Genomic DNA, 6,000 nt, shown 5'->3' with positions numbered 1-6,000 from the left:
ACCAGTAGTGAAATGCTCTGTGTGCATGGCATGAATGTTGTTCAGTAGTGAAATGCTGACGGTGCATGGCATGAATGTTGTTCACCAGTAGTGAAATGCTGACGGTGCATGGCATGAATGTTGTTCACCAGTAGTGAAATGCTGATGGAGCATGGCATGAATGTTGTTCACCAGTAGTGAAATGCTGATGGTGCATGGCATGAATGTTGTTCACCAGTAATGAAATGCTGACAGCTAAAGGACAGCTCTGTGTTCTAAAGGACAGCTCTGTGTTCTAAACATAGCCTGTGTTCTAAAGGACAGCTCTGTGTTCTAAACATAGCCTGTGTTCTAAAGGACAGCTCTGTGTTCTAAACATAGCCTGTGTTGTTAAGGACAGCTCTGTGTTCTAAACACAACTCTGTATTCTAAAGGACAGCTCTGTGTTCTAAAGGACAGCTCTGTGTTCTAAAGGACAGCTCTGTGTTCTAAAGGACAGCTCTGTGTTCTAAAGGACAGCTCTGTGTTCTAAACACAGCCCTGTGTTCTAAAGGACAGCTCTGTGTTCTAAAGGACAGCTCTGTGTTCTAAAGGACAGCTCTGTGTTCTAAACACAACTCTGTATTCTAAAGGACAGCTCTGTGGGGACTTCAAGTCCATCAGAGGGTTATTTTATTTAGCAGACTGTAAAGGTCTGGCCCGAGAGTCTCTTATCTCCCTGCTAAACACACACACACACACACACACACACGCAAACAACTGTGAAAATAAAGGAAACACCAACATCGTGTCTTAATCGGCTACCAGAACAGCTTCAATGCGCCTTGGCATAGATTCTATTGGAGGGATGTGACACCATTCTTCGACGAGACATTCTATAATTTAGAGTTTTGTTGATTGTGGTGGAAAACGGCATCTCAGGATTCGCTACAGAATCTCCCATAAGTGGTATATTGTGAAACCTCAGCAAGTTGAGCAGTCTTCAGCACTGAAGCTCCTGCCGAACGTGCCCCCGACTATAACACCTCTTTCAAAGTCCCTGAGATCTCTTCTTCTAGCCATGGTAGCCTAAATAATGGGCAACTGGGCATTTATAAACATGACCCTACGCATGGTGGGATGTTAATTCCACACCTGTGTGAAAGTACAGTTGAAGTCGGAAGTTTACATACACTTAGGTTGGTTAGTCATTAAAACGTTTTCGAACCACTCCACACATTTCTTGTTTAGCAAACTATAGTTTTGGCAAGTCGGTTAGGACATCTACTTTGTGCATGACACAAGTCAATTTTCCATTAATTGTTTACAGTCAGATTATTTCACTTTTAATTCACTGTATCACAATTCCAGTGGGTGAGCAGTTTACATACACTAAGTTGATTGTGCCTTTAAACATCTTGGAAAATTTCAGAAAATGATGTCATGGCTTTAGAAGCTTCTGATAGGCTAATTGACATCATTTGAGTCAATTGGAGGTGTACCTGTGGATGCATTTCAAGGTCTACCTTCAAACTCATTGCCTCTTTGCTTGACATCATGGGAAAATCAAAATAAATCAGACAAGACATCAGAAAAAAATTTGTAGACCTCCACAAGTCTGGTTCATCCTTGGGAACAATTTCCAAACGCCTGAAGGTACCACATTCATCTTTACAAACAATAGTACGCAAGTATAAACACCATGGGACCACGAAACCGTCATACCGCTCAGGAAGGAGACACGTTCTGTCTCCTAGAGATGAACGTACTTTGGTGCGAAAAGTGCAAAATCAATCCCAGAACAACAGCAAAGGACCTCGTGAAGATTCTGAAGAAAACGGGTACAAAATGATCTATATCCACAGTAAAACAAGTCCTATATCGACATAACCTGAAAGGCCGCTCAACAAGGGAGAAGCCACTGCTCCAAAACCCCATAAAAAAACAGACTATGGTTTGCAACTGCACATAGGGACAAAGATCATACTTTTTGGAGAAATGTCCTCTGGTCTGATGAAACAAAATCAGAACTGTTTGGCCATAATGACCATTGTTATGTTTGGAGGAAAAAGGGGGAGGTTTGCAAGCCGAAGAACACCATCACAACCGTGAAGCACGGAGGTGGCAGCATCATGTTGTGGGGGTGCTTTGCAGTAGGAGGGACTGGTGCACTTCACAAAATAGATGACATCATGAGTGAGGAAAATTATGGGAATATATTGAAGCAACATCTCAAGACATCAGTCAGGAAGTTAAAGCTTGGTCATGAATGGGTCTTCCAAACGGACAATGACCCCAAGCATACTTCCAAAGTTGTGGAAAAATGACAACAGAGTTAATGTATTGGATTGGCCATCACAAAGCCCTGACCTCAATCATATAGAAAATATGTGGGCAGAACTGAAAAAGCATGTGCGAGCAAGGAGGCCTGTATAAACCTGACTCAGTTACATCTGCTCTGTCAGGAGGAATGGGTCAACATTCACCCAACTTATTGTGGGAAGCTTGTGGAAGGCTACCCGAAACATTTGACCCAAGTTAAACAATTTAAAAGGCAATGCTATCAAATACTAATTGAGTGTATGTAAACTTCTGACCCACTGGGAATGTGATGAAAGAAATAAAAGGTGAAATAAACCATTCTCTCTACTATTATTCTGACATTTCACATTCTTAAAATAAAGTGATCCTAACTGACCTTAGACAGGGAATTTTTACTAGGATTAAATATATTTGGCTAAGGTGTAGGTAAACGTCTGAGTTCAACTGTACATGCTTTCAATATACTTATTTATCGTGTTTCCTTTATTTTGGCAGCTACCTGCACATACACGTGCGTACTAATCTGTCTGGTCTTAAAACTAAGTGCACGCTACTAATTACGATATAGCATTATCTAACATATCAGCCCAGGTCAAGCCCCATAACTAGCTAGCAGTATTACATCATACAGCTCTCATTAGACTAAATTATTCACTAGATGAGTCGTAGGGAGTAGGGGCCCAACAAAGTGTTTGCACCCAATACGCAGACACTGGGGCGAAGTAAAGAAACACAAAGCTTTTATCCCTTACGGGGACGACGATACGACGGTTAACTGCTACAGAACCCCTACGGGCTTCATTCAGAGTGCTTCTGGGAAAGTCGTGAGTTGGACTTGTTCTGTAGCGCCACTGATTTACAACCAGCTAATAAGACCGAGATTTATTACCACTATGAAATAACACAGTGGTCTGCTCGGGGGTCACGGAGATGACCTGACCCCTAACACAGTGGTCTGCTCTGGGGTCACGGAGATGACCTGACCCCTAACAGTGGTCTGCTCAGGGGTCACGGAGATGACCTGACCCCTAACACAGTGGTCTGCTCAGGGGTCACAGAGATGACCTGACCCCTAACAGTGGTCTGCTCAGGGGTCATGGAGATGACCTGACCCCTCATTAGAACCCTAACACAGTGGTCTACTCAGGGGTCACGGAGATGACCTGACTCCTCATTAGAACCCTAACACAGTGGTCTGCTCAGGGGTCACGGAGATGACCTGACCCCTCATTAGACCCCTAACACAGTGGTCTGCTCTGGGGTCATGGAGATGACCTGACCCCTCATTAGACCCCTAACACAGTGGTCTGCTCAGGGGTCATGGAGATGACCTGACCCCTAACACAGTGGTCTGCTCAGGGGTCACAGAGATGACCTGACCCCTAACACAGTGGTCTGCTCTGGGGTCACGGAGATGACCTGACCCCTAACAGTGGTCTGTTCAGGGGTCACAGAGATGACCTGACCCCTAACACAGTGGTCTGCTCAGGGGTCACGGAGATGACCTGACCCCTAACACAGTGGTCTGCTCTGGGGTCATGGAGATGACCTGACCCCTCATTAGAACCCTAACACAGTGGTCTACTCAGGGGTCACAGAGATGACCTGACCCCTAACACAGTGGTCTGCTCTGGGGTCATGGAGATGACCTGACCCCTCATTAGCCCCCTAACACAGTGGTCTGCTCAGGGGTCACGGAGATGACCTGACCCCTAACACAGTGGTCTGCTCTGGGGTCATGGAGATGACCTGACCCCTCATTAGACCCCTAACACAGTGGTCTGCTCAGGGGTCACGGAGATGACCTGACCCCTAACACAGTGGTCTGCTCTGGGGTCATGGAGATGACCTGACCCCTCATTAGACCCCTAACACAGTGGTCTGCTCAGGGGTCACGGAGATGACCTGACCCCTAACACAATGGTCTGCTCAGGGGTCACGGAGATGACCTGACCCCTCATTAGACCCCTAACACAATGGTCTGCTCAGGGGTCACGGAGATGACCTGACCCCTCATTAGACCCCTAACACAGTGGTCTGCTCTGGGGTCATGGAGATGACTTGACCCCTAACACAGTGGTCTGCTCTGGGGTCATGGAGATGACCTGACCCCTAACACAGTGGTCTGCTCAGGGGTCACGGAGATGACCTGACCCCTAAGGCAGTGGTCTGCTCGGGGATCACGGAGATGAGCTGCACCCTCATTAGATACATTATACTGTCTATATGAGAATATATATACAGATATCACTACTGTCCTATAGGAGATACAAACCATATGTTCAGTACCAGTCAAACGTTTGGACACAGTTACTCATTCAAGGTTTTTTTTTCTTTCTTTTTACTATGTTCTACATTGTAGAATAATAGTGAAGACATCAAAACCATGAAATAACACATATGGAATCATGTATTAACCAAAACCGTGATAAACAAAATCAAAGTATATTTTCTATTTTAGATTCTTCAAAGTAGCCACCATTTGCCTTGATGACCAGCTTTGAACATCTAGTATTCGGTCAGACCCCTGTTTCGCATCCAGAACGGCCTGAATTATTCGGGACATTCAACAAGTTGTCGAGAAAACGTTTCACAGGGATGGTGATCCATGCTGACGGAAAGGCATCCCGCAGTTTCTGCTGATTGGACGGCGATACATCATGCTGCTAACAGCCCGTTCCCTATCACCTCATTATGCTCTATAGGGTTGAAGTCTGGGGGCTGACCAGGACACACAGTTTCTGCTGATTGGACGGCGATACATCATGCTGCTAACAGCCCGTTCTCTATCATCTCATTATGCTCTATAGGGTTGAAGTCTATAGGGTTGAAGTCTATAGGGTTGAAGTCTATAGGGTTGAAGTCTATAGGGTTGAAGTCTATAGGGTTGAAGTCTATAGGGTTGAAGTCTATAGGGTTGAAGTCTATAGGGTTGAAGTCTATAGGGTTGAAGTCTGGGGGCTGACCAGGACACTCAGGTAAACTGAACTCTCTGTCATGTTCCAGGCCATGTTTTTCACTCCTCTATTGTCCAGTGTTGGTGATGGCGTTCCGACTGGAGCCGCTTCTTCTTGTTTTCAGCTGATAGGAGTGGAACCACGGTGTGGTCGTCTGCTAGCCAATCCGTGACCAGGACCGGCGAGTTGTGCGTTCCCCGAGACGTCGTTCTGCCCATCACTGTTATTTATCTGTCTGTGACCCCTCGGTTTGCTTGCACGATTCTTGCCATTCTCCTTCGACCTTCGACCTTAAGACACTGTCGTGTGTGAGAATTCCAGGAGGTTGTTTCTGAGATACTGGAACCGGCACGCGCCTGGCAACGACGATCGTACCGCAAGTCTCTTGGGTCACTTGTTTACTCCATACTAACGTTCAATGGAACAGTAACTGAATGTCTCGACGCCTGTCTGCCTGATTTATATAACAAGTCACGTGACCCGCTGTCTGTACGAGCGATCCATTTTAGTAAACGGGGGTGGTGTACCTAATAAACTGGACGATGAGTGTGCACATCTGCTTTATATAACAAAAGTCACGTGACTCACTGTTTGTACGAGCGATCTATTTTAGTAAACGGGGGTGGTGTACCTAATAATTTATTTTATTTTACCTTTATTTTACTAGGCAAGTCAGTTAAGAACAAATTCTTATTTTCAATGACGGCCTAGGAACAGTGGGTTAACTGCCTGTTCAGGGGCAGAACAACAGATTTGTACCTTG

This window comes from Oncorhynchus masou, chromosome 28 (genome assembly GCF_036934945.1).
Source record: "Oncorhynchus masou masou isolate Uvic2021 chromosome 28, UVic_Omas_1.1, whole genome shotgun sequence".
NCBI lineage: Eukaryota > Metazoa > Chordata > Actinopteri > Salmoniformes > Salmonidae > Oncorhynchus > Oncorhynchus masou.
This window is presented reverse-complemented; position numbering follows the sequence as displayed.